Source organism: Crocodylus porosus, unplaced genomic scaffold, assembly GCF_001723895.1.
Source record: "Crocodylus porosus isolate Cpor-Errol unplaced genomic scaffold, CroPor_comp1, whole genome shotgun sequence".
Lineage (NCBI taxonomy): Eukaryota > Metazoa > Chordata > Crocodylia > Crocodylidae > Crocodylus > Crocodylus porosus.
The window spans coordinates 1,402,588-1,415,642 of NW_017728897.1; the positions used below are offsets into that span (position 1 = coordinate 1,402,588).

General features: G+C 41.6%; 1 long non-coding RNA gene across 1 annotated transcript in view; it reads right to left on the reverse strand.

The window, feature by feature from the left end:
• Positions 1 to 8,406: 8,406 nt before the first annotated feature.
• LOC109324558 overlaps positions 8,407 to 13,055 on the reverse strand; it is a 94,163-nt gene continuing 89,514 nt past the window's right edge. The window contains exon 5 of the long non-coding RNA XR_002104957.1: positions 8,407 to 10,297. This is a non-coding gene — a long non-coding RNA (uncharacterized LOC109324558). The remainder of the gene's footprint in view (positions 10,298 to 13,055) is intronic.

The following is a 13,055-nucleotide window of genomic DNA, read 5'->3' on the forward strand; positions in this document are numbered from 1 at the left end:
TTCCACGTCCACTCACTGGTAGGATAGAAGAGAAAACCACCTGTGCACCTGTCTCCTTTAGCACGCACCCCAGAGCGTGGTAGTCTGCCATCAGGCGATCAGGGCTTCTGGCCGCATCATTAGTACCCACGTGGATTAGGACCAGAAATGTATGTCGTTACCAGAAATGACCCAAGTTTTTGTGGTGCTAAGATCTAACTGCTTTAAGAAAAAAGAGTCAGGAAAATTTTGTTTATGTTAAAAGAAATGTGGTAAGATTTAATAGTGGAGGTGATAACGCTTGCAATTTATTTTGCAAAGAACTTGGATAATGGTGTATTATTCAGACGGGTCAAATACAACTTGTAGGATTATTTCTCTTGCTGCTTTTTATTTAATTCTACAAGAGTCTTAGGTGGTTTTATCGTAGGTGTTAGAATATTTTCACACATGCTTACAAAAGAATAATTAAATATCTAACTATTTAAATTCTGTCAGCGTAAAGAGGTCTAGTGTAAATGTGAATCACATTGATAGTAATTAATGCACTGCAGACTTTAAAAGAACATTTACCAAGTTCTCATTTGAACCCCCCAGCACCTCACAGTCTGTAAAGACCAAACAGCTTTTTCTATTTTTGTAACTGGAACTGGGCTCTTTTAACTTTGTCATTGCTTTATCTGGTTTGGGGAGCAGCTATGCTTGTCTAAGAAAGCTCAGATGATATCTAAAGAGCACTACACCATTATTCAGTACTAATCTCTATGCAGCATTTTCCTCTTAATAAATGAACACTTGTACAATTCCCATGGCCAGATTCAGAAGAAAGCCTGACGATGAATCAGAGAGCCAAAGGGAACCCTCATTGAGCCCTTTAGGCACCAAAAGAAGGAACTGTTTTTCCTTATGCTAAGGACCCTGATTGTCTTGAAATCTGGCTTTCATTTCATCACTTAGAGCCAGATCCCCTGTTCGTATGCTTTTCACTGGAAGGTCTTATATTCTTCCAGGAAGGCTTTGGAGAAGGAGAGGATATATTTAAAGACAGATTTTTTCTCTTAGCCTCTCCAGAATAGAATGATTCATTAGAGCTCTTGGTGGTCTGGTCCATCATCCCACTTCAAATAAAAGGAACTGTAGAAGACTTCATTAAAGACACAGTGGAGACAGCATGGGGGTCTAGAAGAGAAGCTAAGAGAGCCCAGGATGAAAGAGGGAAGACCAAGGTTTACTAAAGGAACGGCTCCTGGGGAAGCAATCTTGGCTGGCTACAGGCAAGTACCCAAGTCAGAAAATCCAGCAGATTTAGGGCCCTGGGTTTTGCAGAGGTTCTTTTTACTTTGTGAACATCAGGGCCTGATTCTACAACAATTTCACTATGGGCTTCAATAGAGAGATTGGTTTAACATAAACATAGTCGGGCTCATAATTGCTGACTGATTGTATGGGCTTCAAACCCTTACTTGCATGAGGGGTGCCAGTGAAGATGGAGAACAAGGACTGCACCTCTCTACCTAGGGGAGGTGCTTAGGCCCTCTGTCACCTTAGTGACACCTTACAAACTTGAACATATTTATCCTCACTATGCCCGTCATGCAGGGAAATTATGTTCCTGGTTTGGAAGTGTAAATCTTGTCAAGATTTAGCCTTATAACTGATATTCTCTCAAGCTGGCGTAAACTTTCTACTAAGTATTCCATTTCTTAGCACCTTATAAAGGTATAAGGAAATGCTAATAAATTGATGGTCTGTTAGAGATTGTTAAAAAGTCTCATAGACCAACAGGTTTTTTATAAGTATCTGTAGCACTTTAACTGATATGCTTATAACCTCCATAATATGTCATTCATATCTGTAACATGCTTTTGCCATCTATTCATCATCTATTAACCCTTAGCAAGCCATTTAAAAATGGACTCTTCATATGAGTAGTGACCAAAATAGTTTACTGTGAAAGTGCTGTCCTGGAATACATCGAAGACAAGTTGAAACGTTCTTTTGTATCAGAAAGAGCTTTTAAAGATTTCCCCACTTCCTTTGGCTATAGGGAAGGGAAGTTATAAATTTGATTTTCAACCTGTTCAGGCTTTGGAACTTTTAAACATTTAAGGGGGAAAGAAAGGTTCGGTACAGAGCTACTGTAATGGCTCTTGAATACGTTGACAAATGTGCTCCTTCAGTATGGAACAAGGAAGAGAGCAGATATTTTCATACAATTCAATTATATTTTCTAAATGTTTGTCCTATCATAAAGCAAATTTTAAAAAAAATTAGCCTTAAAAAAGTATAAGAAGCATCTGCCAAGAAAAAGCTTGAAACACTTTCCATCCTTCATGATTCAACACTTGTTCCTCCTCCCCTCCCCCAGTTTTTGGCCCCTTGCAGCCAAGTTTACATTGTACCTAAGTATCCAGGGACATTACATTTAAAAACCCAGGGATGCTAAAAATAGCCACACAGTGAGAAATGCCACTTGCTTGAAATGAACACTGGAGAGCTTGAAGGACTCTTAACTTGATCCCCATGATAACCTCAAGGATTTGTGGGAGCTCTTGGTATTTCTAAACTATTAGGGTGGTATCAGTTTTTGCTACACTATTAGTGCTTAATTTTGTAGGGTGCTGAGTGCTCTGGAAAGCACGTGGTTCACTGCAAACACGACCATTAGTCCCATTGACTATACGTGCTTCTCAGCGTATGTTTAAGTGGTTTCCTGAATCCTGGATGCAGTGCTTGGCACCTCTTAGGATCATGCCTTTACACTCCGATCTTGCAAACTCTTTCACACATGCCTAACTCTGCTCACATGACTGGTTTCTTGGGTTTCATGTGATTAAAGCAGAGCACACAAGTAGGTCTTTGCTTGTATTTGTATTGGGTACTTCATAATAAGGAATGTCTTTTTCTTTCAAGATATTTACACTTTTTTAATGAACAGGTAAGACCCTTATTGTATTAAACTGGAGTGATGCTGGCAAGTTGCACAAAACACTCAAGGGTGCAATTTTAACCCTATCGGTACTGTAATAAGACTGATTAACAAAGCTCCCAGAGGGTATAAAGGCAAAATCATTGAATAATAGCTCACCAAAATAGGACCAAATACAGAGAAATTTATATAGTCTGTTCAGTTAGATGAATGTGATCCAGGGCTGGCAAAGCCTTAACAAGTCTTTCCCAAAGTGCCTCAAAAGGAATCTTGGGGCTACTCCAAAATAACAGTTTTTAGTGATTTTCTTTCTTCATTGACTTTGGATGAAGTTCTCCATAGATTTGTGAGCTGGCAAAAGTTGCAGCAATCTCTTACTTGCAGTGCTGCTCACAGTTTGCCCAACTCTCCTTATGTTTTATCTACTGTAAATAATAAGGTGTTTATTTCTCAATCTTTGCCAGTTTCTTCCTGGCACCAAAAGCATGGTTAAAGATGAATTCAATAATAAGCAACATGGCACACAGGCCGTCATCTTTGCTAAGGTCACCAAAAAATAGGGAGACACACTATAGCAAAACCACTCTAAAATAATCAGAGAAATGACAACCTACATATGGCATCTTCTCAAGGTATGATATTTGATCCTTATTGCTCTCTTCATCTGTATACTTTCAGCCTTGATGTCAGCATGTGAGTAAAACTTCACTCGTGTGACTGGTTGTATGGACTGCAGTAAGATTATTACTGTTACTAGTAGTGTTAGTAGTACTTCTACGGTAGTAGGGATGGAGTGTTCTTGTAGCCATGAGGATACAGGGAATGTATGATACCTTTTTATTGTACCAGCTATGTGGTTGGGAGATATGTTGGACAAGCTTTTGGGTACTGCTTCATCCAGCATTGAAGTCTGAGCAGTTCTGCTACATTGGTATCATCTAGTCTGCACATAACAATTTGAATGTAAGAGCTGCTGTCCTTTTAATATGTTCCTCTTCTGAAGTGGTTCCAAATGTATGTGCCCACACCAACTCTGACAAAATACTGATTCCTTTAGTCACACAGGCAACCCAAAGCACCCCATAGGAAAAAATGTGGGAGGTGAAATATGGTAGAGGTAAGGCGATGGAGGAAGCCATTGGATGTGCTTTCCACATAGGGACATCCAATCCCTCATTTTCTGCTGCAGATATCAGTCCAATGGGAAAAAAAAGATACCAAGTAAACAACATGTATGATAACCCTTGTCATTTCTGTTTGGCAAGGAGAAATTATAAGGTGCAAAACTGCTCCTGAGAGAAAGAAGAGGATAAAATAAAATGTTCCTGTAGCATTTGCCTCAAAACAATTTTTATTAGCTTGAGAGTGCCAATAAAAGTGCATATTTTCCTATTAGATTTTATAGATGTTAGAGCCACTGCCATTGTAAAAAGTTTTCATCAGCCTGGTAGTAAAGCCCAGTCCCAAGAAGTTGATCCCCCTCTTGTTAATACTAGATTTCCACCAATTTGGGCTTCTTGACGCTAGCAGGGCTGTTTGTTGCTCACACCAATCAAACCCCGCATAGTTCACTTGGTAATGTTCAGATAGCTCTACAAAAATGGTATTTTATCCTGTATAACTCATTTTTCTGGAAAACCATTAGTCAAAGATCCAAGCCATGATTGAACTGTAAAAGCCTTAAGAATTACTGTGGGAAGGTTTACCATTTTAAATGCATCCAGCTACCTGGAGTGAGGATTAAAAGTATTTCCCTCTTCCTCTGAGCTGGTTTTGAGCTTGCAAAGAGCAGCATTTTCCTTGTAGGTAGGACATTATGTGCATTAGGGAAGTTAAAATTACCCAGTTTTACACAGTACCACTCATTTTGTGGTTTTATCTGAAATGCTGTGGTTTTTAAATAGGATTCACGAGGCAGGTTGTGCGCTCAAGCAACCAGGAATAACAAATGGCGTGAAGGGAAAGAAGACCCCTATAGAAAGTTAGTGAGCTTTCTAGGCAATGGGGATTAGTTGTTTTTTAGTAAGTATGATACCCTGAGTATGTTAAATTGATGCAGGCATTGACAGGGGGAAATCCTCTCCATGCTTAAAGGTGCAGGGAAACTACAGAAACCTCTTGGAGTGATGTAGTTTTTTGTATTATGAATCAGGAGCAGTTTTAATTCCACCAGTATGTTGCCCTGGTGCTCAGTTCGCATGGGGTCGCCTTATGCCCTCTACCCACACTTCTGCCCTTCTACATTTTGCCCTTAGGACAAATTAGAGGAACTTCAGAGCTTCTGATGGTCTCCAGCCCTCCCTACTGCTGGCAAACAGAAAGGAACAGGTGACCTTCCTTATAGTTAGGGCAGGGGTAGGCAATCCCTGGCACGGGTGCCAGACGTAGCGCATGAAGGCATTTTGCTCTGCACACATGCCTTGGGGCAGACAGCAGGGAAGGGGCCAGGGCTGCGCTTCCACAACAAGGATCAGGCCCCTTGCAGCTCCCCTGCTGTCTGCCCCAGCACACCAACATTTTACAAGTTGAGGTTGCAGGTGTGTTTGGTACTCTGCCCCAAAACATTGCCAACCCCTGAGTTAAGGCATCCACAGCTGCCATGTCCCTGCAGAATATTATCAGTGCAAAAGGGATCAGGGATCTTGTCCTTGTAAAAAACATTTTTTAAAGCATATAAACTAAAAAGACCAAAGGCTAAACCATACATCTAAATGTTTTCTTATTCTTGAAAGGTTCTGAATTAAACCATGCTGGGAGGGCCACACTCCACTGTACATATCCAAGCATTGCTGCATTTTTAATCCCCTCAAAGTTTAGAGCTGTTCTGCGTCAGGGTCATCTGTGGGTTCCGTTCCCGTATTTGAATATCTTCTGCTAAGACATTTTCTCCCAATGACTGGTGAAAAGACACCCCAAACCTTCCGTGATTTATGATTGTTCTCCACTTAAGTTTCTGCATGGTAACATTTCTAAAAAGATTCCCTTGTGGCAGTGGCTAGTAGCCATTTTTATCTTTACCTCCGGCACCTTGTTAATAGGAGTTCCACATACCATGCTCTTTCATGAAGCCTTTACGGTTTTTATTTCTTGTTGTGGTTTGCCCTTATCTAATAAAAGACATTAGGCTGGGAAATATTTGGTTGTTGCTTGTTCCCACCTGTGATGCTAGCCTGATTGCCTTACCTCAGACTAAGATATATGACATCATTATGTTTTTTTCCTGCCTTCCAGTCCCAACGTCCAGCCTGAGCAATGTTTCTCAGTAGCAATGCATCCCTTCTTTAGAGCTCCCAGTCTTTGGGTATCCACAGGACCCATTCACTGAAGACTTGAGAACTTATTCTGATTGTACTAAGCCCCATTTATATCATTCTGGCAGTGTAAGAGGGCCTTACAATCAGCGTACATGTAATTTGTGTCCCTTTTTAAGGCCCACGTATTCTGCCAGAGTGGTATAAAGTACCCTCAGTGTATATGAGAGTCAGGACCACAGTGTAAGTTTTCCATGTTCAGGTCAGTCAGCCCTAGGTCACGTTAACCTACTCAGCTTTCATTAATTATTGTTCATGTATTCGTTTTTTATTTGCCCATTTCTCCATGGGTTAAAAGAATGGCTGGTATCTCAGTGTGCTGGGTTTATTTGAGTTTTTGTTTAGCTGTGTATCCATTGACCCAGATGTTTTTGCCATGGGCATTTTATAAAAATCTAAAATAAATAAATACACCGTCCATCTCCTTCTCACGGGATTAAATATTCCCAAAGAATAATTAAGTCTGATGTGAGTTTTCTCTTAAATGGCAGCAGAGCAGCAATGAATGGTAAATTCACACAGCTACTATTGGAGGCTTCCACATACCAGTGCCTTGAGAACCACAGTCATAACACAACCTAATATCTACATCCCTTTCTCTCCCATTGGGTTTTTGCTACAGCGTGCAACTTGCCAACTGATGTCAAGGGGCTAATAATATGTCAGCAATAAAACCACTGCAACAGCATCCTCACAACCAGGCTGGATTTGTATTACATAACATAAACAATGCCCAAAAAAAGGAAGAAAGAAAAAGAAATTCTTATCGGTATATAAACCAGCAGAACTTTAAAACAAATGCTTTGTGCTCAGATACATTTGAAACACAAAGGGGGTTGGATGGGAAATACAGAGCTCTTATGTTTCTCTCTTCTGTTGTGCTTATAATCATGTTTGGTAGAAATGTCATCTTGCTAATATCTCATCCACATAACTTGATGTGGTTTTCATGTAATTATTTGCTCCAGAGATGTTTACCATGAAGGCAGGAAGAAAAAGGCTGCTGAGACCATTTGGTAAAAAAAAAAAAAAAAAGGAATATAATGAAAAAAGGAAGTTTAAACACATAATTTTAACCCCAGAATCAGACCCAGAGCCTTCAGGAACCTGAATACAGCTCCCTGATCTGCTCTGACCAATAGCATTTTGGAGCAGGGCTTCACTAGGGGCCATGCTGATTTCTGTCGTACCAGAGGGCACTGAAGATGCTGCCTCCGCTCGGTTTACATGGAATATTCAGACGTATATAGCAACTCATGGAGGAGGGACCTGTCAGCTCAAAATGAATTTATTGTGGTGAAGATGGCTGGGCTGCCGGCCCTGGCAAGTGGAGTTTTCTGTTTATGTACAGGATACGGTTTCCTGTGCTAACCCACAAGCATGCCTCAGCCCTGCTCCACTGGGGACAACCTCTCGGACTGAGAATGCAGGGTCTGAGTCATCCGAGCGCCGTTCCCGTTGCGCGATGCTGTAGCTCCAGCGCGGCGCGGATTCCATCGCAGCATTCTGCCGATGCCGTGCGTGGATTCCCTTACAGCTGTTTCGCTGGTGGGATCAGCTGGTGAGCTGCACATTGCTGCAGAAGCTCAGTGCATTCCAAAGGATTTCAGCCAGAATAAAACTGGAGTGGTTCTGTGGTGAATCAGGCCCTCAGCTTAAATATGGCTTTGGTCTTGTGTCCTCAGCTGGACTAATGACCAGGTTGTCAATTAGCACCAGCAGCAGTAAGGGAATTGAAATGGAATCTTGCCCGGTAGCAATAGACTGAGAGTCCCCAAACTCATTTCATGAAGGCCAGCAAATCCAGAAGGATAGTGGGAAGGTGTAGTTACGCAGTACTTACAGATGGTCTTGGATGAAAACAGCTATATGGACACAGAATTACTTGATTGTTGATTATCAGCAATACTTCCGCAGAGCTTTGCAAAACATGTATGCTCACAATGTAAGTTATTGTTTCCCATTAGCGTTATTTATTAACTACCGAATTACCCATTAAGAATGATGGGGGGTGGGGGCAAGTGGGGATGGAGCATGGCCACCCATCACCCCGTGCCGCCTCTGCCTCCCAGGAGTGGGGGCGGGGGAGAAGTTTGCACGCAGCAGCCGCTGCCGCCACCCACCACCCTTGATGCAGCACTGGCTGGAGCCCTGCCCCGCCCGGAAGCCACGCTTCCCAAGATGCGGACAGACAGACAGACAGACTAAGCCCTTTGTATATACGCAGATTATTTATGAATAGCTCCAGGAGCAGAAATGTAAGGTTCCTCATGCTGAGCACTAAGCAAACATGGAGAGAGAGAATCCTTGCCCTGAAGACCTTACCGAAAGAATAGGCAAGACAGGCATATGGGAGAGGAAACAGACCTAGAGAAATGAAGTGTGCTGTCAAAGATCACATAGCAAATCATCTGCGGAGTAAAGAGTATAGCCTTGAACTTCTGAGCACCCTAATGAGCTGAAAATGAGACAGTTCTAATGGGCAGCTAGCTAGAGGTTGAGGAAGTAGGCAGTAGACTTTCAAATCAGCATTTCTGGGACCTGTCCCATTATATGAAGGCTCTGTGGTGTCCCATGGGAGCTATGGATAATCTGAGTTACTGCATTACCAAGGCTAGCTCTATGGGGGGTTTTTAGCCAGAGGCAAACGAGTTTGCTCTACATTTACTGCAAGCTAAAATCACCCACACAAGTAGTGTTTTCTGCTCCAAGCAATTGTCTTTTCTGCTTCTGTTATACACCTGGTTATCAGCAACAACATCCTGATATGTCCTACAATTTTCACATCCTTCCCATAAAATATGTTCCAAAAGTCTTGCAAGTATGCACTGTCACTTGGAGGTCTGCAATTAACAATAGCAATGCGGTGTCTAAATTCTGGAAAAGGATGTAGTGTAAAATTTAGGGTGATACAGCGTGTGCTGCTACTGCAATGATCCAACATGATTCGAGCATTTATTTCTGTTCCACGGGAAAGAGTGAGACAGATTGTTCAAGGCAGGATAAGCCAGATTCTCAGCATAGAAATTGATAGAGCTATGTTGCTTCGCACCTGTAGAGTATGTGGCCCACTGCTGCTCACCTAAAATATTGTGATTATTTTATTTAGAACTAATATAGACATATTTCATCTGGAACTGATGCAAAGATGGATGACCTGAGTAATGCTCCCTTCAGAAGGGCTTGCTTGGAGCAACCAGATTAGTTACCATCGATCAGGGGCCATACATAGTTTATTTCACATCCTAGCACTTCAGAAATTTTTGTTGTGGAACATGGGATCCGATCTGTTGCAAAAGAGTCTGAACAGGCTTATGCAGATAAAATGCACATAACCAAGATAAGAGGGAAGCTAGGTCCTTGCCAGAAAGAACTGTAAAAGCAAGAGCCCTTTTCCATAGCCATTGGGGCTCATAGGTATATGCACCTCACTTCACTAGGAAAGGGAACACGCCCTAAAACATCTAGAACCTAATTCTGAGTATACGCTAAAGCAGCGGTTCTGAACCTTTTTTAGTCAACGTACCCCTTGGTCTCGGAGTGAGACTTCACCTACCCCCTAGGAGCAATGTTTCCAATGTAAGGTTGAGGCATGGAGCAGGAGTAGGATATCTGGTTTCCACACACATGCACATTTTACGGCAGTAAAACCCTGGGCAATTTCCGATTGTCAAGACTTTGTTTAGGCCCTTCGACCTGTGTTAGACAATGTATGAAATATAACTCACGTATCCCCTGATGAGGCTTCACGTACCCCTGATTCAGAACTGCTGCTCTAAAGCATCTACACTGCTGCCATTGAAATGACTCCTCATTTACACCAGCATAAGTCAAGTCAAGAAGATGAAATTCGGTTCCAGCTTGGTCCCCACAATCCTGACTTCCACATACTTTTTGGGTGAGTATCATCCAGCATATGATAGGTTTCGTAAGCGAAGTGAAGCCAGTCTTCTGCTCAAAGCATTTCCTGTATTGCAGACAAACAAGCTGAAATGCAGTCATCTCTGGAGTGTGAGCAGCAGCCGGACATTGTCCAGCTTTGATTGAAAGGACAGGCCCTCTGCTCTCTGAGGTGGATCTAGTTATGACAGTACAAAGGTGCTAAGTTATTCCTTTAAGAGAAAGGGAATAAGCTAAAACCATATAAGGCACATAATTACCCCCATATTAGAGGTTGTATTGATTAAATTATTTTAGTAAAAGAAATCACATCCCTAAATGAAATAGTCGTATTGGTACGAAACCTGTGGGTAAAGCAGGCTCTTAGAGTGTGTTTTTCATTTTCTAAAATGTGTTGCTGTGTGGCTGAAACACGGAGCCCAAGCCTAGGTGAATGTTAGCATCAGGTGAGCATGCCTTGCCATTCTCTGAACTCCTCTATAAAGGTTTCTGTGAAATCAGCTCCAGTCCTCAAACGAAAAACCTTAACTGAATGATTTGGAATATATCAGGTGGCGTTTGTGCGCTGAAGGAACTATGGGCTAAGTTTTTTCATGACACCAATTTTGTACCCTTGAGCTTCTGATTCTTGCAGAATTCATGCGTGTGTCTTGAGAATAAGGTGCGCCTTTCCCGTTTAAAATCACACTGAAAAGCTTTTGGATCCTTCTACAAACCAGCCAAGACATTTTGGCTTTATGCAAGCAGCTTGTAATACACTGAGAAACTGTCTTTTTATTCGAGGCTTGCATGGGCTGTAGTGCAGTGTGAGGCTTTTAGGCACAACTGAAAAATGACAGTAAATGTTGGAACCTTATAAGGTACCGACATGAGGAACATTTATGACTTAACTCAAACTAAGTGTTATGTAAGTGCAGAGCACTGCCATTATTCATTGTTAATTCTAGTGGGAATTATTACATTTCTCTGAACTTCGTACATGTTGGTTGCAAGAATGCTAAATGTAGAATGCAGTTTCTGGGACATTAGCTCCTCCAGCTATAGATGAGACTTTTGCTCTCCAACTGTTCGGGTTGTAAGGTTCTTATTGGACTCATCTGTGCTTCTGAAAACTCCATTCAACAGCAGCAAATGAGAGTGAAGGCCCCCAAGTATTTTTCCTTTCAACTGTTTTTTCAATCTTGATTTGGAATGGGACGTGATGAAATGCTACCAAAAAATCCTGGCCTCATATGATTTTCAACGTCACTTTACAGATTTGATAGGTCCTGATAGCTCAGAGAGGCATGCAGACTTTTGGGTGCCTAACTGAACTCCAGACAAATCTAGCCAATCTTTTGGTTGCCTATCTGATCCCAGATTGCTCATCAGGCTTATCACATGAATTTCACTCCAAAGGAGGAAAAAAAAACATTTATTTTCTTGTCTTTTCTTTCTTGTCTTGTCTTTCCAGTATTTGTTCAGCTAGAGAGAGTTTACACAGCTTGTGAAGAATTATTTTGTAAGAAATTAGATTTCTGTAGCTCTTCAGTTTCATTTTGTTTTCAACTGGCAGCGCTCTCCATGCACCCCTTCAGAGCCCCAATCCTTACAAAAGCAGGAAATATCTACTGTAAGTGAAGGTTTTATGTTTAAAAGAGAGCAGAAGACCACCCCTGCAAAGGAGAAAATAATGCCTTTAGTTCCATTTTAGAGATAGATAAACAGTGGCATAGATCCCACAAAGCAGATCATTGGCCAATATTTCCACTAGCCCCATGATCTGGAAATATTCTGATTGGTTGTTAGTCTCTATCCCCAAAGTGACATTATTTCAGTGATAAGGAGTGTACATTGGCGCCATTGCTGCAGAGAGCTCCAGAGGGGCAAACAGTACGTAGGCACAGATCTATCAGTAAGACTATACAAAGTCAGTGTTTCCATGGGTTTGAATGCAGGTTATGCCCCTGCATAGTTTCTTTTAGGTTGGTGGGGGGCACAGCTTGGAAAGTGCTTTGGGATGAAAGTTGATCTGTCAAGGTAAAAAACTATTATTGCTCAAAGCTTAGAGCTCATGCAATAAAAAGAGCATTAAGTCTTAAGGAAAGGTCATTCACTTTGCTGTAAAGTAGGTTTCCTTTTGTAATGGATAAATGAGAATTTACCAATAATACTGTGAGGAGACGTTTAATGAAAGAATAATTTTTCCACTGTGTTTCCATATGTGCCAAGAAGCAATTTCCTAAGTTTTTAACCTGAAGGAGACATGGGAAATATATGTCAGCCCAACCAAACAGTTGTATGACTCTTTAATTTTTAAGTAGGGTTTGTGATAGGCTGAATTATAAGAAAAGGAAATAATTGGTATTTTGCAAAAAGGAAAGTAGTAAAAAAGGGCTCTTCTGCAGGCTTTCTCTGCCATAGAAAACTTGGAACACGTTGCTTAAATTGGGTACAGCCCACTGGGGTGAAAGGCAGCAAATGTGCTAGTGTTTTGCTCGTGAGAAGGCACATTTCAGTCCAAACCCAGCAAGAAGAAATAGGTTCAAGAATATCATCTGGAGTAAGGGTCCACATCCTGGTCAAATGTCAACCTGGTCAAACTGGATACAGGGGTCAAAACAGAGATCACTTGAATCTCACAAGTTGTGTTTGGCCCCAACTGGTGGAAAGCCCTGGAATCGGATATTCTCACAAGACTGAATGGTATCCAAAGTGCTTTCCGATTCTGCGTTCTGTGTAGAGCCAAAACCATCAGGAAGGCGTGTTTGGATCTAGACAGTCAAAATCAAGCCCTCCTCCTAACATGGAAGAGTCCAAATACGCATTTCCCTTACTGTTGAAAAAGGACAACAAATATTTTTTTATTGAGCTTGGGCTCTACCTGGAAAGAAAAGGGCACCTCCAGTCCAGTGCCTTTGCTGTTGGATTTTTCACCACAAACAGCTTCTGAAGTC